Genomic DNA, 23,101 nt, shown 5'->3' on the forward strand with positions numbered 1-23,101 from the left:
GAGAATGTCTTTTTGGGAAGCACATTGATGATGTGCTCCAATCTATCAAGTCAGAAAGTGAAACAGCCAAATCGCTCAGCAGTTGGCAGAAGGGGAGATTTCAGCCCTTTGGAGACAGAGGTAGGGGTCAGTAACTATCTAGGCCACAATTTCACCAGTGGTTCCAACCTTATTCCCAGCAGGCCTTTCACCTGTCTTCTTCCAGCTAAATCTACCAATTGTATACCATGCTATCGTATTCGAGGGTATTAAGGCATTAAGCCATAGACATCAACCATCAGCCAGGAAGTTTCAAGATTCCAACAGGAGAAAATGAGAAGCAGCAGACACCTGTCACTACATTCATTCCCACTTTGATTCAGTCCCACCTTGTCGAAATTCTTAAATCAATGGAAGAACATCTCATCAGACAAATGGGTGTTAGACGTTTTCCAGCATGGTCACACCCTGGAATTTGGAAGGAACTTGCCTGGCAGTTCGGGCTGGACTGTTCCCGTTGGGCGCAGGGTCAAGACTGATTTGCATATGGCTGGGTCCAAACTGGAATGACATGGTGAGCAAAAAAACTACGGATTTAGGCCCAAATCTCTGTACTGGGGAGAATGTATGTCATTGTTCTGCATTCTGTCCATCAATTGTTGTTTTTGCATTTGTCACCCCGAGTGGGACGGGTATGCTCAGACGTGAGTCCCGTGCTCTCCATGCCACTGGAATCAAGCTATCCTGGCTGAAGAGGGGTGAAACCCCGAAACCGGTCCTAGGATGCTTGTTTCCAGTCCAGGGAGGAACTGGCCTGGCAGTTCGGGCTGGACTGTTCCCATTGGGCGCAGGGTCAAGACTGATTTGCATATGGCTGGGTCCAAACTGGAATGGCATGGTGAGCAAAAAACAATGGATTTAGGCCCAGATCTCTGTACTGGGGTGAATGTATGACATTGTTCTGCATTCTGTCCATCGATTGTTCTTTTTGCATTTGTAACCCCGAGTGGGACGGGTATGCCCAGACGTGGGTGCCGTGATCTCCATGCCACTGGAGTGAAGCTATCCTGGCTGATGAGGGCTGAAAGCCCAAAACCGGTCCTAGGATGCTTGTTTCCAGTCCAGGGAGGACCTGGCTTGGCAGATCGGGCTGGACTGTTCCCATTGGGCGCAGGGTCAAGACTGATTTGCATATGGCTGGGTCCAAATTGGAATGGCATGGTGAGCAAACAAATGATGGATTTAGGCCCGGATCTCTGTACTGGGGTGAATGTATTCTGCATTCTGTCCATCAATTGTTCTTTTTGCATTTATCACCCCGAGTGGGACTGGTATGCCCAGACATGGGTCTTGTGCTCTCCATGCCACTGGAGTCAAGCTATCCTGGCTGATGAGGGCTGAAAGCCCGAAACCGGTCCTAGGATGCTTGTTTCCAATCCAGGGAGGACCTGGCCTGGAAGTTCGGGCTGGACTGCTCCCATTGGGCGCAGGGTCAAGACTGATTTGCATATAGCTGGGTCCAAACTGGAATGGCATGGTGAGAAAAAAAATGATGGATTTAGGCCCAGATCTCTGTACTGGGGTGAATGTATGACATTGTTCTGCACTCTGTCCATGTCCATCAATTGTTCTTTCTGGAATTTGTTCAGCAGCCTCCAAATTTTCCTCCACGGAAGAAATCTCATCTTCCAATTCTAAGAAACGAAATATATTCACTTCTTTCCAAACATGCAATAGAAGAGGTACCACGCAAGCGGCGTCATCTGGGATTTTACTCCCAATTCTTTCTCATCAAGAAGAAGACAGGGAAATGGTGGCAAGTACTGGACCTCAGGTTACTAAAATGTTCCTCAAAAATCATCCATTCAGGATGCTCTCTTTCCAAGAGATCCTGCTGCTCATGGAGGCGGGACATTAGTTCACCTCCCTCGATATTCTCGATGCTTATTTTCACATCCCCATATATCCCAAGCATTGCAGATTTCTCAGGTTTGAAGTTGCAGGGTCCCATTATCAATTCAAAGTGCTATCCTTCGGGTTGAAGTCAGCACCCAGAGTGTTCATCAAGTGCATGGCCGGTGGCAGCTTTTCTCCGATGTTCCGGTCACCTGGTATTTCCCTACCTGGACGATTGGTTAATCAAAGGTCCATCCTTCCTAACAGGCAAGAAATCCACGCAAGGCTGCTGGCAACTCTTTCAGTCTCTAGGTCTCTGCCTCAACAAGGAAAAGTCATCTTTCGTCTCCTCCAGGTCCTAAGTTTTCCTATGGGCGATCCTTGACACGAATTTCTCAAAAGCTTTTCCCACAAAAGAAAGGATTTCACGTCTGCAAACTTTAAAATGTCTCCTGTCTGCAAGAAAGTCAGTTTCTGTAAGGACATTCAAATCCATGCTGGGGATGATGTCATCCTGCATTTTGTTGATCCCCAATTTCGTTATCCGCATGAGACCGCTGAATGGAGCAGCTCGATGTGCAGTGGGCTAAATCTCAGGGATCGTTCGACAACATAATTTTCATACCCTTAGAAATTACATTGGCAAAGTCCTGGTGGATGGTCAAGGACAACATCCCTTGTGTCTCTCCTTCCTCCAGACAATACACCAAATGACGATGACTTTGGATGCCTCCATAGAAGGATGGGGAACCCACCTCCAGGATCTAGAGTTTCACAGCAAATGTTCCAACCAGGAAGCATCGTGGCACATAAATGTTCAGGAGCTAAAAGCAGTGTTTCTTGGCTTTCAACCCTTCCTTCCAAGGATCCGGGGCTCTTTGGTCCTCGTCAGGATGGACGACACCACGATCATGTTTTTATCTCCGCAAACAGGGTGAGACAAGGCCCCAAGTCCTCTCAGCCCAAGCACACCAGATATGGGAGTGGTTGATAACCAATGGCATCTCATTAAAGGTGGAGCATGTGCCAGGAGTATAGAACAAGTGGGCCGACTCCATCAGCAGGGACACCAAGCAGTGTCACGAATGGGAGCTCAGCGACCATCAACTGCAAAGTGTCTTCCAGTCTTGGGGTTATCCAACCTTATGTCTGTTCACTACATCCCTCAACTAAAAAATGCACTCTCTTTGCCAGCAGGGTTCCTCAGCCAAGATCTTGGGGAAATGCCTTCCACTTCTCATGGGCAAGGATGTTTGCTTATACATTTCCTCCATTCCCTCTCATCCCAAGGATTCTGCAGAAAATGGAACAGGAACCATGCCAGCTCATTCTCATCACCCCGGCATGGGTGAGACCATAATGGTACATCGAGCTGCATTGCCTATCAGAGTGCTCTCCCATTCAGTTTCCACTGACGGAGGATCTCCTCTCTATGAACCAGGGCCAAATGGTTCATCCATAGATTCGCACTCTTCACTCATCGGCTTGGCTCCTCACCATGCTGAATTCGGAGACCTGAAACTATCTGACAAATGCAGATTGATAGTTCACAAAGCTCAAGCTTCTTTATTAAGTGCTAAATGGCAAAATGGAAGAGGTTCTGTGCATGGTTTCCTACACTGTCATGCCATCCCTTTTCTTCCACACCTGAGCAGGTATTACCATATCTCCTGCTTCTTGCCAAATCAGGCCTCTCCCATTCATCCATAAAGGTACACTTACCTTCCATTTTCAGATATAGACGACGTTCTGTCCAATCGTCCTTGTGGTCCAACAGGCTTGTTGTGAAGGGTCTCTTCAGGGCTTACCCACCTGTAAAGCCTCCTACAGTGCTTTGGCAGATGAACACGGTCTTATCACAACTCATGAAGCCTCAATTCTAGCCTATTCATGAGTATGATCTCAAATTCCTTTCTTGGAAAGTGGTTTTCCTCTTAGCCACCACGTTTGCAACACTTATTAGCGAAATCCAGGCTTTCACCATGAAAGAACCTTACCTTCAGTTCCTACAGGAAAGAGTAATCCTATGTACTAATCCTTCATTTATTCCCAAGGTGCCTTCAACATATCACTTCAATGAACCAGTTATTCTGCCTACATTCTTTCCCAACCCTTCTTCAATGGTAGAAAGGGCATTGAACTCTCTGGATATTAAGCATTGTTTGAAATTCCACTTGCAAAGAACCATGGGGCATATTATCAAGGATGGCATTAAAAATTATCGCCGGTTTAGCGGCAGAAAACTGCAGCTAAAGCGGCGATAATGGGCTTGATAATATGCCCTTGAGAATTCCAATAGAAGTCCATGTTCTGGTGTGAACATGGGCTTCTATTGGAATTCTCCAGGGCATATTATCAAGCCCATTATCGCCACTTTAGCTGCAGTTTTCTGCCGCTAAACCGGCTATAATTTTAACGCCGTCCTTGATAATATGCCCCCGAGTCTTTCCAAAAATCAAATCAGTTGCTCCTAGAAAAGGTCAAGTCTTAGTGCGGGCTAGTATTTCTCTCTGGGTCTCCTCAGCCCTACTTTTCTGTCATGAACAGGCTGGGCAGCCACTGCCTGCAAAGGTAGAGGCTTATTCAACTCGAAAGATTGCAGCCTCTTCAGCCCTGTTCGCATGTGTATCTCTGCCTGACATCTGCCTTGATGGCTGGAGAAAAGCAGATGTGGCAGTCGGTCTAGCTTCCCTGCGGCGTCTCTTCGCATATGGTATGCAACTAATAAGCTCAATCTTATCCATGCTTTAATGTTTTGTAACTGCTCTTATTAGGTTTGGTAAAAGATATTTCTATGTATCTTCTAATTTTGTGCAATTTTTGAAGTCATATCCTTTGATAGTTGTATTTTGGTTGAGTGTCATGGAGGGATAATTAACCTTCCCACCACCATTAGTCTTCGGGATATTGCTAACTAGTCTGATTCAAGCATGTGAATCTATAAAAGGTACAATACTGGGGAAAAAGCAAGTTACTTACCTGTACACTGTGGCTCTCCAGTATTAACATCTTTCATAGATTCACATGCGACACTCCCTCCTCCCCTTTCAGGTTCACCATTACATACCTCTATTGTTTTTTATTTCCAATTGTGCTCGAAATCTGAGGTAGGGTGGCTCTGCAGGGGATGAATACTCCAGTGACTCTGCTCTTCTTACCTGAAGTTTGGATGTTTTAAAGCAATGTAATTAGTTTACTAAATACTATTGTTTTCAATGGAGATTAAGGCTAATGCAATAGCACTGCTATTTGTATTGTTACAGTGGGACTCCAGAGAAGATTCTGGCATGTGAATCTATAAATGATATCAATACTGAAAAACCACAGTGTACAGGCAAGTAACTTGTTTTTTCTGCCTCCTGCTGCTCATTTCTGACCTTTATTTTGCCTCTTTCTGCTAGTTTCTGACCTCTATTTTGCCTTTCTGCTCATTTCTGACATTTATTGTGCCTCTTGCTGATCGTTTCTGATCTCTATTTTCCCTCTTTTTGCTCATTTCTGACCTTTCTTCTAATTCTTTCTATTAGTTTCTGACCTATATGCTGCCTCTTGCTGCTCATTTCTCACTTTTGTTATGCCTCCTGCTCATTTCTGACCTTTATTCTGCCTCTTGCTGCTCATTTCTCACCTTTATTCTGCCTCTTTCTGCTTGTTTCTGACCTCTATACTGCCTCTTTCTGCTCGTTTCTCACTTTTACCTTGCCTCTTTCTGCTGGTTCCTGACCTTTACTCTGCCTCTTTCTGCTCTTTGCTGACCTTTATTCTGCCTCTTTCTGCTCTTTTCACACCTTTATTCTGCCTCATTCTGCTCTTTTCTCACCTTTATTTTGCATCTTTCTGCTCACTGCTGATCTCTATTGTGCCTCTTTCTAATTGTTTTTCGCCTGTATCTTGTCTTTTTCTACTAGTTTCTGACCTTTATTCTGCCTCTTTCTGCTCATTTCTCACCTTTATTCTGCCTCTTTCAGTTCGTTTCTGACCTTTATTTTGCCTCCTGCTGCTCATTTCTGACCTTTATTGTGCCTCTTTCTGGTTGTTTCTCACTTTATCTTGCCTCTATCTGCTCATTTCTGACCTTTACTTTGCCTCGATCTGCTTTCTGCTGATCTTTATTCTACTTCTTTTTGCTTGTTTCTGACCATTATTCTGCCTCTCTCTGGTTGTTTGACAACTTTATCTTGCCTCTTACTTTTCTCTGCTGACCTTTATTCTGCCTCTTTCTGCTTGTTGCTTTCCCCGGGACTATGGGGGAACCTCAAGACCCCCAGGATCTCAGCTGGCTCTCCGTCTCCTGCAGATGCCGGCATTGCTGCTGCACTGAGGGAGCTACTGGAAAGGCAGCCCCCTCGGTGCAGGAGCAATTGTTTAGTCTCTTTCCCTGCCCACATGTCTGCGGGCAGGGAAAGAGATGAACTCTCCGCTTCCAGCAGGCAGGTGCAGCTTGACTGCTCCAGCCCGCTGTAACCAGATTATTTGCTTTGGCTTGACAGGAGCTGTCACAGCTCCTGCCAAGCTAAAGCAAACGGCTATATCCTGGGGGTGGGCACCCTGGGACATAGCAGGAGCTGGCCCTGGAGGGTGGCGGTCCCCAAGGCCATCTATAACTCCAGGAGAGGATCGCGCCCCCCCCTCCTTTACTCTTCAGGGCAGGCGGTGGTTGTCTCTGGGGCTGTATGTGGCCAAAAAGAGGGGCCGGCCCCTCTTCTACTTTGTTTTCTAAATATTTGGTCCCAGGTAGGTGGTGGTCCCTGGACACAGGGGCACCACGGGCCCCCCATTAGGTGTTTTTAGCCCCAGTGAGGTGGTGATGTCTGGTACTCGGGGGGTCTGCGCTCCCCCACCAATGTTTAATTAGCCCCAAGGAGGTGGTGGTCCCCAGGGCTTAGGGAGCCCATGAAGGTTGGCCCCGTGCACGCCCCTCCTTTTTAACAAATAAAGCTCCGGGGAGGTGGTGATCCCTGATGCTCCCTTTCATTTTTTTTTTTAAGTTCCCCTGGGACCTTGCACACCTGGGGGCTGTATTCGAAACAAGCGCGTGTTTTATAAATTTTGCTGGCTGATTTGTGGCTCCGTCGCATTCTCATGACAAAAATTAAAACGAAAAGTGTTTTTTGGCCCTGTCGAGGTCCCTCTGACCCCATGACCAGACCTAAGAGGTCATGGTATTCCTACCCAGCCCCCTTTTCATTTTTTAAAACTTTTTTTGTGGCCGAGACCCAAGATGGCTGCCAACACTTCCTGGTTGAAGTGTTGGCAGCCAATCAGATCTCAGCACGAGATCAGGAAAGTTTTGAGGGGTTTGCGCTTTAAAATATACAAATTTGGATTTCTTTTAATAACTTCAAAACTACTGAATGGATTTACACCAAATAACAAAAAGCGCTCTTTGTGGACCCAGAACTAACGTTCTGCCAAATTTGTTGCAATTCCGTCCAGCGGTTTGGGCTGTAGTACTATTAAAAATCCTTACCGGAATTACCACTGGAAAAACACTTTTTTTGACCCCACCCACTTTTCTCAGCATCCGCTTGACATATAGCCCGTAACTTACCAAGTGCAGCAAGAATCACCGGCACAATTTTTGGTGTAAATTTCATGAAGATTTGTCAAGTGGTGACAAAGATATAGGCAAGTCAAAAACACGTTTTCTATGGAACCATGGTCCTAGCTATAACTACTTACTGGCGGCCACCAGTAGGAGATATATATATATATATATATATATATATATATATATATATATATATATATATATATACAGCCCTATACACCAGTATAAACCATCTTGATGGTGTCAAAGCTGTTGAACATTACTTGAACACCAGGCCTATGTATTTATACATGCACAACAGAATGTTAAGTACCATGATCATGACATGTCTTGAGAATAATTTCTTTCTGTTTCAAAGCCAAGTGTTCCAGCAGACAAGAGGAGTCGCCATGGGAGCATGCTTCTCACCCAGTTATGCCTGCTTACATATGGGATACTGGGAGGAGCATGTCCTCATGGCGACCTATGGTGTGACAATACAGAATCATGTTGTATGTTGGTATAGATATATTGACGATCTGTTCTTAATTTGGAAAGGCGAGGAAAGTGGAGCCAGACTTTTTATCGAACAGATCAACATCAATAATCTTAATCTGGAATTCACGGCACAAATGAGCAAGGAATGTATTTGTTTTTTAGATGTGGAAGTATTTATATCATGTAACAAATTGGAAACCAGATTTCACAGGAAGCCCACTGCTGGAAATTCTGTGCTGCATGCATCCAGTCACCATCCCCAGCATCTTATCCACAGCATCCCCTATGGGGAGATGCTGCGGATACGTAGGATCTGCAGTATGGATTCAGATTGTTCCAAGGCCCAAAGTGAAAGCAGGGACAAGTTAAGAGCAAGGGGGTACTCAGAAGTGTCACTTAGTGCCATAAACAGAACCCACAATATTGATAGATCAGTTGCCTTACTCAATAAAACTGAGTCAGGGACATCAAGAACTGAGCAGCCCCCACAGCAGACACTTCTCATTTTAATCGATAATAAACAACACAAAGCCCTATGCAAGATCATCAATAAAAATTGGCCTTTGATTCAAAATGATCCTATCTTAGGTAGCAACCTGACAAACTCCCCCGATATAGCTTTTAGGAGAGCTCGTTCTATGCACAACACATTAGTGAGCAGTAGTCCAGAAATTAGGCGTGTTAAAACATGGCTTAATGCCAGAACTGGATTTTTTAAATGTAACTCGTGCAAGGCCTGTAAGTACGACATCAATAAGTTCTCATTTGCAACACCTTTCAGGCCTGACACAGTGCCTATCACTAAGGTACTGACTTGCAAAGCAGAGTTTGCGGTGTATGTAATGGAGTGTTCGTGTGGCCTGCAGTACATGGGAAGCACCAAGCTGCAGGTCCACAAGCGAATTCTCCAGCACATACGGGCAATTAATAACAACGACATGACTTACCCGGTTGCCAGGCACTTCAAGGATTTCCATGGCAATGATTTAAAGGATTTGAAGTATTTTGTTGTGGATTATGTCCTTCCGTTGAGAAGGGGTGGCAACCGGGAAGCGCTGTTGAGAAGCCTCGAAACCAGGTACATTTTGGAATTGGACAGTAAAATGCCGAATGGCCTTAATTTCAGTGAGGATTTTTTAACATGCCTTTAATGTATTCTGCTCTACTTGAACATTTTATTTATCCAATAGCTACATTATACTTACTGTGAATTTGCTGCTGCCGACATTGTTTTTAGCTTTCACCATTATTTCACATATGCACTTTATAAATCACGGCTGTGATTTAATTTTGATCATTAATATCTGCACTTTTTGCACTAGCACTCTACATGACTGTTAATGGATATCATGGCCCACTGGGGCAGGATTTAGAAAGGCTTGGACGGGTTTGTAGTGAACTGGCAGCGATATTGAGGCTTGAATGAATACAACCAATTTTAAAATGACCATGTTTAATGTAGAACCATTAAGTTTTTATATTTATAGTTCACCTTGGGGTTGTCAATTTAACTGGTCTTAATGCATCCATGTTGAATTCATGCCTATTTTAAGTATTTATTCATATATTTATTTTTTTATTTATATGTTTATGAATACTTGAAAACGCGTCTTTGCACACAGTGTGTCTCAATAGTGATGTATTATACAGCAATTTCTTGCTTGAGATGCTACAATGAGCCAAGTCTAAATACTTTGTTGATTTCTATGACTTTCATGCAATTCAGTCGTGATTTTGCACTGTCACTTTAAATGGGTGAGAGCACTCCAATAGCGCGTCATGTGATCAAGGCCACTTGCTGGCCGAAACGCGTAATGGCGGAGGTGCTGGGCGTTCATTTAATAAAAAGCAATAGCACTGAGCTTTTGGGTTTGCATTCGTCTTTACTCCACGAGAATTCCACGGGCGAAGCAAGGAGATATATATATATATACACACTCTCTCTCTCTCTCTCTCTCTCACTTTTGGGTTGGCCTCGCCATCTGTTGATCTGTGATATAGTAATTCAAATTTTGCTTGCACCTAAGACAGCATTCAACCAGTGGCTCTCTTGCAGTGTGAGTGACAGCATTTTTCTTTATCATGTTTCCAGGAGGGAAAATACTTTACTTTGTCAATGTTTATCAAATTAAAGACAGAATTATTGGCAGAACTGTGTCAGAATAGGACAGAATTACCAGAGCTTTACCAGGGAAGCGGTGCACACACACTATCAGAGCTGTGCTGGATTAAACAGTGCTACCAGAGCTTTACCTGGGAAGAGGTGAACATACTATCAGAGCTGTGCTGGATAGGAACAGTGCTGCCAGAGCTTTACCTGGGAAGAAGTGAACATACTATCAGAGCTGTGCTGGATAGGAACAGTGCTGCCAGAGCTTTACCAGGGAAAAGGAGAACACACACTATCAGAACCGTGTCAGGATACAGCAGTATTACCAGAGCTTTACCTGGGGAAAAGGTGCACACATACTATCAGAGCTGTGCTGGATAGAACAGTGCTACCGGAGCTTTACCAGGGAAGAGGCGCGCACACACTATCGCAGTTATGCTGGATAGAACAGTGCTAGCAGAGCTTTACCTGGGAAGAGGTGAACATACTATCAGAGCTGTGCTGGATAGAACAGTGCTAGCAGAGCTTTACCTGGGAATAGGTAAACATACTATCAGAGCTGTGCTAGATAGAACAGTGCTAGCAGAGCTTTACCTGGGAAGAGGTGAACATACTATCAGAGCTGTGCTGGATAGAACAGTGCTGCCAGAGCTTTACCTGGGAATAGGTAAACATACTATCAGAGCTGTGCTGGATAGAACAGTGCTGCCAGAGCTTTACCTGGGAAGAAGTGAACATACTATCAGAGCTGTGCTAGATAGAACAGTGCTAGCAGAGCTTTACCTGGGAAGAGGTGAACATACTATCAGAGCTGTGCTGGATAGAACAGTGCTGCCAGAGCTTTACCTGGGAAGAAGTGAACATACTATCAGAGCTGGCTGGATAGGAACAGTGCTGCCAGAGCTTTACCTGGGAAGAGGTGAACATACTATCAGAGCTGTGCTAGATAGAACAGTGCTGCCAGAGCTTTACCTGGGAAGAAGTGAACATACTATCAGAGCTGTGCTGGATAGAACAGTGCTGCCAGAGCTTTACCTGGGAAGAAGTGAACATACTATCAGAGCTGGCTGGATAGGAACAGTGCTGCCAGAGCTTTACCAGGGAAAAGGAGAACACACACTATCAGAACTGTGTCAGGATACAGCAGTATTACCAGACATCCACCTGGAAAAAGGTGCACACAAACTATCAGAGCTGTGCTGGATAGAACAGTGCTACCGGAGCTTTACCAGGGAAGAGGCGCGCACACACTATCGCAGTTATGCTGGATAGAACAGTGCTAGCAGAGCTTTACCTGGGAAGAGGTGAACATACTATCAGAGCTGTGCTGGATAGAACAGTGCTAGCAGAGCTTTACCTGGGAATAGGTAAACATACTATCAGAGCTGTGCTAGATAGAACAGTGCTAGCAGAGCTTTAACTGAGAAGAGGTGCACACAGACTATCAGACCTGTGTCTGGGTAGGACAGTACTACCATATATTGCCCAAGGAACAGGTTCATCCAAACTATCCGAGCTGTGTCTGGATAGAACATTTTCATCAGAGCTTTACCTGGGAAGAGATGTACACACACTGACAGAGCTTTGTCTGGGTAGGACAGAACTACCAGAGCTTCACCGGAAAGACATACACACACACTGTCAGAGCTGTGTCTGGATAACAGTGCACCAGCAGAAAGTCCTGCTACTGGCTGAGCTGTATCAGTGGAGAGGTGAATTAGCACAGCTCTGTCAGAAAGAGGCTTAGGGGCACCTGATACTGTGTCGGGATTTTCATGCACTAGCAGAGCTGTGTCATTGCAAGGGTCACTGGTGGAGCTGTATCAGTGTAGAGGTGTACTAGAAGAGCTCTGTGTTAGGTAGAGGTTAAGGGGGGCAGTTGATGAGAGGATAACAGAATGAAAGATAACGACATTAGAAAAGTGGTGAAGGAAAGAAGGAGTCAGGAAACAAAAGGGTGACAGAAGAAGGGTGGTAGCAAATAGAAGTGGTAAAGAACAAGGCGGTGATGTAGCAATTAGAGTTGTGGAAGACCGAATGGAAGAGGCGCTAGAGAGAGGGCTGAAAGAACGAAATAGGAAATCAGCAAATTAGCGAGGTGACCGATGAACAGGGGGAGGCTGCAGAATAGAGATATGACATATGGGTAAGAGAGGCAGTCACATGAAGTGGTAACAAAATGAAAGGGGGTAGCAGACTAAAAAGTGACAGAAGGAAAAAGAGTAATAAAAGATAACGGAGTGACATATAGCTAGGGGAACGTCAGAAAGATGGCTGACAACGAAAGACAGCGACAGCAGATGGGTGAAAAAAGGATTAAAGGGAAAAATCATAAAATGCACAGAAGGTGTTTTTGCTGAGTGCCCTCAGAAAGCTCAGCAACCGCCTTTGCCAGAGGAATTTTCTCTTTTTGTTCGCCATATGTCCCAGGTGGATGGTACTAAAAATCAAACAATGAGGCTGGGACCTTTAACACGACAAGGAGCTCTTGGAAGATAATCACTATGGCCAATAATAACAGGCAGATGACAAACTAGTCCATGACCTTTTATTGTGAAACAAGGCATCTTTAATAGCAGTTGCACCATGTACTGGCTATCAGAGGCTGACCTGCCTGTACTTCCCACTAATCTCCAGGCTCTCATTCTAGCCGTGGGCTTTGCTAAAACGGCTGAGACGGAAATGCAGGAGAAAGGCAGGTCATGAAGATATAATATGCCCCTCCTGCACCTTTGTTCCATCTCAAGCAATAATACGGCTTGAGGCAAGGGCAGCACGCAGTTATCCAATCTAGAAGCTCAAAAGTGCACGTAGGTGCAGGGATGCCCTGTGAGAGGAACCATAGTCTAAGGGACACACGGTGATGCAAAGAACTCCTGGGTAGGTTGGTGAAAGCAGAGGACGTATAGAGAGGAAACATGCCAGAACACCATACCAAACTCTAGAACAAATGTCCCTCTCAGATGAGTCCCAAGGGTTCACTGGTGCTGGAACAATTTCCAGAGTGGGGGTGCTGCCTTCAATCTTATGCCGTGAAGCCAGAAGTGCTGGAAAAGTCAGTCACGCCTATTCGGCTGAATAATGGTGGCCAATAGTGTGTCCCCAATGGTGCATTTTGGAGAATATTGCCTCAAATAAATGAATAAAGCATGGTGCACTAGGGTCCACAGAGTACATTTTCTATTGCACTGGCCTCTTGAAAAGGCCACTAAATTTGCATAAATTATGCAGCTTTATTGTTAAACCTATGCAGTGCACAAGGAATAACATGCTGAAATGGGGTGTTCGCGCATATTTATCATTTGTACATTGCACAACTAAAGTGCCTTAGGGGCATATCAGCAAGCTGGCGATAAAAAATTATCGCTTCTTTGGCGTCCGTTTTCGGATGAAAAGAGGCGATAATTTTATCGCTTAATCAGCAAGGTCACGCTAACGCGTCATTCCTTGCTTTAGCTCCCTTTCCCATAACGCCCACTTTTGCATCTCTAATGAGATGCAAAGTGGGCGTTCCGTCCCAAAATAACTGGAGAAATGTCGCTAACCGACATTTCTCCAATTATCAAGGGAATCGCTAACAGGCATAGCGATAAGAAAAGTAGCGCTAACCACAGTTAACTCTACTTTCCTTACGCCTACTTTCACCCTGACTTAGCCATTATATCCAATGTAAGGTGGATATAATGGCTAAGTATGCCCTGCCTTATCAGCAAGCTAGCGCCAAAATGTGTGAGATTATCGATGGATTTCCAGTGATAATATCACTTTTGGCTGTTAGTGCGAGGAATTTTATCGCTTTTCTCTTGAAAGATTATGACATCTTGGCATTTCAAGAGACCTGGGAAATTGATTGTGATTTCTGGTTGGACGGGTACACATCCTTTTTTGTCCCCGCATTAAATTCTGCGTTCGGGAGGGCTATAGGGGGTTTAGCCACTATGGTTTCGGTGAAATTTAAAGGGTCAGTTAGTAGGTTAGTTTGTCTCTCTAATAATTTTCTTATCCTCGAATTCAATTTCCCCGATAAAACAAAATTATTACTAGTGAATTGTTACAATGCCCAGCAAGGGGTCTCGCCAAATGTTCACTTAGTTTGGCTGTCGAATTTTTTAAATACTTATAATCTAAAGCAAACCACTTTATGTCACTATATTTTGTTAGGTGATTTTAACGTGCACCTTTGTAGTCATAACTGTCTGATAACCGACAAGGATGGGCCTGATTTTATATCCCCGCAACATTTTGAGCATTCAAGTAAGGGGGAAGCACTGGAAAAACTTTTATCTGAGATCGGCTTGTACGAACCTGGTTTCCCCGATCAAAGGTCGCGGTTCCCACTTTTAAAGGTAGGGACAGCGATACAATTATTGACTACATATTTCTTTCCCTTGGGCTTTTAAATTTTGTTGTGTCCTACACCGCTATACAGTCAATCTTCAGTGACCATAATCCGGTGACACTCGAATTGATTGATGGCCTCCAGTTTTTAAACTCTTGCTCCCCTCACCTGGTGGTGGCGGATCTGAAGGCAAAGGATCAGGGGAGGAGGTTACGTTGGAGCAAGGTAAATCCAGAGGAATTTTTCAAAAGCATTTCCTTAGAGGTGGCGCCGGATTTAGAAATCTGTGGAGATCTTCACTCTACGGGGAAAGAAGTAATATCCTCGTATGAAGCTATCTGTCATTTTGTGGCAAAAGAGCTAACTTGTAAATCTAGGTCGGCCACTGATAGCTCAGTTATGGTCTGGTTCAATCATAAATGCACTAAAGCCCATAAAGATCTCAAAAAAGCTCTCCAGGCTTGTCCAAGGAACAAAAGCCTAGTGTCACAGCTTAGAAAAGAATACAAAAAAATTATTCAGGATAGGAAAGTAGAAATCAAACACAATGCCTGGGTTGAACTTATGGACAAAGCCACTATAAAAGACAGTGCAAAATTTTGGTCTATAATTAATACACCCTTTTTTTCTAATACAAATAATGGTGTCTTGGAAACTAATATCGCAGAGGAGGATTGGTTGAGTCATTTTGAAAACATTTAGGGCATTCACCTTGAATTTGATACTTTTGCGGGACCAGTCCCTGACTCTTCCTCAGCACCTCTTAGGTTTCACATAGGAGAGGTTATAAAAGCAATTGAAGACTCTGCAGGGAAAAAGCCCCCTGGCCCAGATGGAGTTCCTGCCGACATGTACAAAGCTAATCCTCTGTTTTGGGCCAACATATTGACAAATGTATTTAACCACTCGGTCCGTGTTGGTTTTCCTAAATCATGGTCCAGGTCGGTAATAATACCGATTTTTAAAAAGGGCCAAAGGGCAGACCCTAGATGTTACAGGCCCATATCCCTCCTGGATTCCTCGATTAAAATTCTGGGGAAGGTCATCCTAGCCAGGATATCGCGGTGGGCCTCTGACAATAATATCCTGTCAGATGCCCAATACGGCTTCAGAGCAGGGCGGAGCACAGAGGACCAATGCCTGAACCTACTTTTAATAACAGCTAAATATACTAAGGCGGCCAAGGGTTCCATCTATCTTGGCTTCATGGACTTGTCCACGGCTTTTGATTTAGTCAATAGGACTAAATTGTGGACAATGCTCCTGGAACTGGGACTTGATGGTCCCCTTGTGCATTTCCTTGCTGAGCTCCACAAAGACCTGAATGCTTGTATCAGGATGACCTCCAAGGGACATTGTACATCTAGTTTTAAATCCGGTAGAGGGGTACGACAGGGTTGTATTCTAGCCCCCATGTTGTTCACTTTATATATAAATGCCTTGGAACAACACTTGTTGGCAGCAACTCCGGACATCCCGCGTATGGGAGGTTCCCCGATCCCGGTCCTCCTGTACGCGGATGATGCCGTTCTTCTAGCCAGGACCCCTCTGGCCCTGCAAAGACTTCTTGACTCGTTTTGTGACTTTATGACCAGTCTGGACCTGGTAGTTAACTATGGGAAATCACATGTGATGTCGCTGGGTCAGGCCAAGAAAAGTGTTAAGCCTTTTTTTTGTGGGGGAGAAGAAATATTAAGAGTGAAGACATTCACCTATTTGGGAGTAGTTTTTGATGACAAATGCTCCTGGTCCCCTCAGCTCTTACTAAAGGTTAATTCTGTAAGAAATTCCTCTGCGGCAGTTCTTGGTTTCGCAAAAAGGCTAGGTGGTAAACCGGTTGAGGCAATATTGACAATTTACAAAGCTAAATCCATTTCTATTGTAAGTTATGGGGCCTCAATTTGGGGTTATATTAAACCCGATGCCATTCAGACAGAGGAAAATAAATTTTTGCGCTCTCTCCTTGGACTCCCACATTCAACCGCTTCCTACTCAGTCCATTTGGAACTTGGGATGGGCTTCATAGCAGATAAAATCAATTTAGCTCCTTTACTGCTATGGATCAAAATTTGGTTAAACCCGAATTTATCCCTTAACCAGAAGATCTTGAAGGACTGCATGAGATTGGATAAGAGGAAAAAAATTCAGTGGTTGTTGAACATCGAGACGTCGGCTGCATACCTAGGGAGACCGGATATTTTCCTCAATCCGGAATCCCTTTGTAAGGCAGATTTGGAGTGGGTGATATCAAACTTCATTAGACTTAGGGAGGCCGAGCGGGAGAGAGTTGAGTTGGGTAAATCCTCGGTCGGGGGGCATGTTTTGCTAACAACATCTTCAGGGTTGTCCCCATACTTGACATTAGTTTCCAAACCTTTCCACAGATGGTTATTGACCAAACTGCGATTTAACCAAATACATATGGTCCTTTGGGATGTGGAGGGATGGCATAGACCTGTAGACGTTGCTCCATGTAAGTGCGATGACTATTCCCCCCAAGACACTTTGCACTTTCTACTGTTTTGTTCATTCTTTAAAGAGGCTAGGAAAAAGTTTATTATACCACTGTTAAAAAGCATGAATTTTGTCCAGTGTAGGCCAGCTTTAATGTTTTTAACTTTTTTAGAGTGTCCATTAATCATGTTTTGTGTTGCCAGTTTTTTAGCAGCATCTGTTAGAGAGAGGAGGGTCAGACTTAAAAATGCCCAAGACAGTGACCCCGTTTCAGTATCTGGCAACAAATGATCTTGTATTAACTGTTTAAAATGGAATTGGCTGATTTTTAAACCTTTTAAAAGTTAATGAATTAGTTTTTATCCGAATATTTTAATTAAGATGTTTTATATTTCTGTATCTTGCACATACTTTTATGATTTTGAATTATCGAATAAAGTGGTATTGACTTGAATTGACTTATCGCTTTTGAGATAAGCGTTGCTGATAGCACGCTATCTCAGCATTAAAATTCCACGATAGCCGGCGATAATTATCCTAGCGCTAAGTGCGCTTAGCGATAATTATCGCCGGCCCTTGCTGATATGCCCCAGAGTTTGTTTTGATCTTATTAAAATCTTTGTTTCCATCACCTCAAAATCACAAACAAATTGTGCTGCTAATACAGTTTGCAAACATTTATAACGCTAATAGTATTTACATGTTCTTATGTATTAGAAAATATATGACATTCTGCTGTCTTTCCTTTCAGACTTCCTGGGCCCAGCAAGAATGTCACTTGGTTCACATTCTAAAATGTCCTCACTCTGCAGTCAGGGAAAGAAAAAGTAAGCACCAATCTTCTTATTAAAAAGCAGCAGCTTTCAAAAGACATTGATTATATTACACCTGCCCTCTGTCTCTGAACTCACAGCAAATACAAGACAAAAAGTAAACTTAAAGGCTTCCTTATTGCTCATTCCTCCTCTAGACTTTTGCAGGGTTATCTTGGGGGTGCTGCAGCACCTCCCGCACCCCTGTTTCCAGCATCTCTGCAGGGGTAAGAGACATGAAATGGTTTCAAAACTAAGGCTCGTATAAGCAAGCTTTCGAGGAGATGATTGAACCTGGGAGTCACTGTAATCAAGTGCAGTGAACGGGATCTGCCATGATAGCCTGTACAGTGCTTGATTCGAGCTGGTCGTTGGTGGTGGAGGACACAGCACTCATTTTTAGGGACCTGTTGCACTTATTTTTCCTGTTCAGACATTTCCAGAGAGCAAGAGAGGGAAAACGCACAAGGGTTTAAGGAGGAGGAAGAGAAGGGTGGAAAAACAGCCACAAAGAGAGAAAGGGGCAGGGAGTGTCTTGCAGTGAATTAACGAGGTGCAGCCTTGGTATTTGGCACTCTGATATTTATTAGCACTGGCTGCATGCTTCTGAGAAGAGCTTTGGCCACCGGCACTCATCCTTTTACAAATTACGCACTGCCCGTGCACCTGCATGTATGCAGCACAAGAAAATGCTCAACATCAACACCGTTGACATCTCAGATGCCCCTGCAGCACTGTGTATCATCAATATGCAGGGGCCTCAATGCTTAATTCTGTCGTGCAGTTCCTCGGAGGACAGGTAAAATGCAGTCCATCCAGACTGGTCTAAATGACAAGAACGAAGAAGCACTTAGTTCTCTTAGGCGAGGTGTGCCTAGAAGTTGTACTATCCGATCACAGTATTTTCGCTCCAGGAGTACTGTTTCAATCTCCTTGGTGACTGGGACATCCATTGCATAGCAGAAAAACTACAATCAGGACACTTGCTATTAGAAACAGGATCATCAGCAGCCCTCCAAATATGCTTCCAAATACGGAGTGTATAAAGTTTGGTATAACTCCGAGGCCCGTCTGAAAGGGGCTTAACAGTCCAGAACCTATGGTCTTAAATAGGTGGACAATGCCTATCGTATCAAACATGTTAAAGACACGATTTACCATTTCTACAACACGGAAAGGGCAATTTGTACAGATAAGTGCCTGTATCTCTGCTGAAGACCTTGCTGCTTGAAGATCAAAACTCTAGTCCTGAGGTTAAGGGCACAGACGTCTGTGTAAGCATGGCTTTCATTCTGCTTAAAGTATCAAACCGTATTAGTGAAATATTTATTGACGGCCATAGCGGCACCTACCTGACTGTATGTGTTGGGGGAAACAATACTTGCATACAGCAAGTAACCCTGACCCTGAAACTCACAGTTACCAGATATGCGATGCCCGGAAGCATCCCACAGCAACCTTGATCGTTCAGCATCAACTAACTCCCATTTGAGAGTAGTCTGAACACTGGAGTGATCACGGCAGCTGGGGCACCCTTTAAGTGACAGGACAAGTTTGCTACTGAACCGTTACAGGCCCCATGAAGCATTATATTCTGGCATATAAGTGATCCACTAACAATTCTTGCAGTTAGAAACACTTCTTTTTCCCCACTCTGGCATCGAAATCTGTACTGTAATTCCCAAGATTCCTTGATGAATTCCCTACCAATTTTTTCATTTCTGCCTACCTGCATTCGTTCTAGGCAATATTGGAATTGAAAGGTTGTGACTGGAGTTATGAGGCCATGGATTAACCATTCTGTGGACGGTGATTCAGCCACTGTGAAGGCTAATCTGTCCAGTTTTTTAATGCACAGCATTGTATACTTTGCTCACCTCTGTGACATTTCTGTCTGTTTTTCTGTCAGATTGTATGAGAGAAACAGACGTGCTGTTTATGAAACGCCGTGGCACATAGCCTGCGTGCAAAGATGGCAGCTTCCAGCTTAATAACATAATAGAACACAATTGCGATTGCCCGTGTTGTGATATGGACAAATCTTGTACTAGTACATCGATAGCAGAAGATATAATGTTGCCCAGTGAATATAGCCTGGAGGTTAATGTTATTGACCCATTAACGACCACTGCTAGAGCTTTCTCTAGATTAATACGATCTATTTCTCGTTATCTTTCTGCGGCCTCCAGTTGTGAAATCTTCCAAATCTCATTTAAGACAGCATAATAGAAACGTTTGTGACGTGGTTTCCTAGGACCTAATAAAAGGTCCCATAGGTCCACATCCTCTGTAAGTAAGGATAAGTGTTGTTTCACCTGTGTGAGTGTTGAGGTTTTTAGCCAGTCGAGGCATAACTTCCCAACACTGTATGATGTCACTACCCCTTGGTGTTGTCTCTGTACATAGCATGGATCAGGACTATTGATACTAAATCCTTTAGTTTTACCAAATAATCTTTCTTGACAGTTATTGGTGTCTACAGGCCAAATCCACCATCCCTTCCAATCAGGGTCTGATCTATTGTATTACATGATGTCATCTATTGTAACCTCTTTTTGTGATGTTATGTTATCCTCAGTGTGTATTGGTGCTGGCACCCGAGGTGTATTCAAATCTTTATTCCTAGCTAATCCAAAACAGGTTGTTTGTTGCAGTTTCATTCAAGAACATTATTCGTTGAGGATTAAGGCATGCTCTAAATAGCACCTCTGTTCCCTGGACCTGCCAGTCTCTAGTACCCCAGACGGATTTTAAATCTATGATGTCTTTCCATAATTCGAAACCTTGTTTAGACAACTGTGCTATAAAGGAAGCAGAATAAATCTGTTTGGTGTTTGTTAACATATTTTTCTGCGCTGGTGTTGCTGCAACTTTATAATATGAGACTGGGTCTGACGTGTTAAACCCTGAAAAATATTGACATTTTTGTTCAGATGTCTTCGAAATACTTTTTGGCGGTGTCGGGCAATGTTCCCATTGGTGGTATGTAGGATTAGCGGATTAATGCAGAAAATAGTGACCATAATGTTGATAGCAGTACATTGTTTTAAAGTCTGATGTGTCTTCTAACATTTCTTTATTAAAAAAAGCTGCAGATTTCTCTAAATCAGACAACGTGTTATTAACAGTTTCATAATCCCAATCATCGGAAAAGGTACTGGAGGTAATGATATCACTCAATGTTATTTTAAATAAATGTGGTATTTCTAAGAGTTCAGGCGGGCCAAATATATCGTAATCAACCGTGTCCCATACTATACCATCAGGTATTGGAATTGCTGTAATGTTCACTGATGATATGTCTCTTCTTTCATGATGTGATGATAGATGTGGTTTCAGAATCACATTCACTTTTTGTGCTGCAGAGCTTTCTCGAAGATAAGTTCCATTAATAAGCATACTAAAAACAGTTACTAGGCCTATCCAGAAAAGAAAGAAAAGTATTCCTGTAGATACCCAGAGTTCCACCCAAGGTGACACCAGGTAAGTCTTTTTAAGAAAGTTCATAAAATCTATAAATCGCTGTAGATGAGTTTTTGGGGCTGATGTCGTTTCAGGTTCGCTTGGATCTAATGAAAAAGAAAAAAATGAAATAGCCAGATGCAGTTCGATCAATTTTCGGTAGTTATGCAGGTTTTGTGGAAACTGTAGCTTGCTCTTGTAGTGGCATGTTGACGTAGATATCCGTGTTCGGTCAAATTGAAATTTGTCTTTCAGTGGAGTTCTCATTTTGAACTTCAGTGTCAGGAGGAACGAGTTCCATTGCATTGTTGCTTAGTCCTTCATTAAGCGCAGGTGACCCTTCAAACGTGATGAGTCTTTCTGTTTGAACTTCTTGTATAGTTGTGAGAGGAAGATGTCTGTTACTCCGGAGTCCACGCGGCCTCCTACTCAGTTGTGGCCACATAGTGTAGTTTGATTAGGTCAATTGAGACAAATCTTTTCTCCTTTTTACCGGCAAGAGGTGGCAGAAGTACTGTTCTTGTTTCTTCAACTGCCAGGATAGGTATAGGCTTTCTGTATGATGGCCTGAATTCTTTTGTGTCCGCTATTTTCTCTCTGACCAGATCCCCGACTTTAGGGATCCATACAGGTCTTGCAGTGACACTTTTTACTTCCCCAGTGGCATTCCTCTTTACTTTGACATTACTATGTAGTTCCCTGGATTCATTCAGGTCCTGTAAAACAGCCAAACGTTTAAGGATGTCAAAAGGTTTTTCATCCGCCACTGTGCTTTCAAAATCAAGATCAGGTACCTACATTCTTGTCCCAAATAGGACCTCATAAGGAGTGACACCCCCTAGAGAGCTTCTTGGCTGATTGTTTAATGCCCTTTGGACTCCATGCAGATGTTTTGCCCAATTTGCACCCAAGCCTAATACTCCAGCTGTTAAAGATTGCTTTAAGTCCCAGTTTTTCCTCTCCACAACCAAATTTGCCCGAGGGTGGTACGAAGAGGAGTACCACAATGCTACACCCAAACTTCCCATAGCTTTCTTGTAAGCCCTAGAGCTAAACGAAGGGCCACGGTCAGAATGTAGTGTGCCGATTGCGTATGTCCCTATGAAGACTCGTAAATCTTTTATAAGAGTTCGAGCATCACCCGAGCACTGGGGCCACACCTAAAGGAACCTAGAGCAGGAATCCGCTGCTACCATGATATACTTGTAAGCCCCATCAGATTGTAACGGGCCGCAGTGGTCCAAATAAACAGACGCAAGTGGTTTGTCTGATATTAGTAATGGTGTCTGCACTGGACATGTTAATGTGGAGTCTTTCCTCTGCTGACAGATGTCGCATTTCAAGACGTAGTCCTTAGTCTGCTTTCTTAGTCCTGGCCACCAGTAGCGTTGTTTCAATAGAGAAACTGTTGCAGAAACTCCTGCGTATGCAGAACCTATACACTCATGTGCTGTTATGTTATGTTAGGTGGAATTTGTAAAGCGCGCTGACACCATGGGTTTCCTGGCGCTGTAAGACAGAGGTGAAACAGGGGTCAAGAGAAGCGGAGATTAGCCAAGTGAGGGAAAAAGGAAGGTTTTGAGCATTTTCCTGAAGTGAAGAAGAGAGCTGCTAGATTTGATGGACAGGGGAAGAAGATTCCAAAATGTGGGGGCAAGGTAGGCAAACCGATGGTCGCCGAATTTTTTAGTTTTAGCTTTGGGGACAGCAAGCAGATTAAGGAGAGCTGAACGAAGGATGCGCGTTGGGCGGTATGGATTAATGAGTATTGTCAGGAAAGCAGGACTAGAACAGTAGAGGGATTTGAACGTGAGGCAGCCCAACTTAAAGGCCGCCCTTTGTTCTATAGGTAGCCAGTGCAATTTGTGTAGCAGAGGTTTGGCCGACTGCCATTTGGGAGTTTTGTAGATGAGACGGGCTGCTTGGTTCTGTACAACCTGAAGGCGATGCAGCAATGATTTTGGGAGTCCGTGGTACAGGGAGTTAGAAAAGTCCAGGCGGGAGAGTACCAGGGAGATGAT

Source organism: Triturus cristatus, chromosome 2_1 (genome assembly GCF_964204655.1).
Source record: "Triturus cristatus chromosome 2_1, aTriCri1.1, whole genome shotgun sequence".
Classification (NCBI taxonomy): Eukaryota; Metazoa; Chordata; class Amphibia; order Caudata; family Salamandridae; genus Triturus; species Triturus cristatus.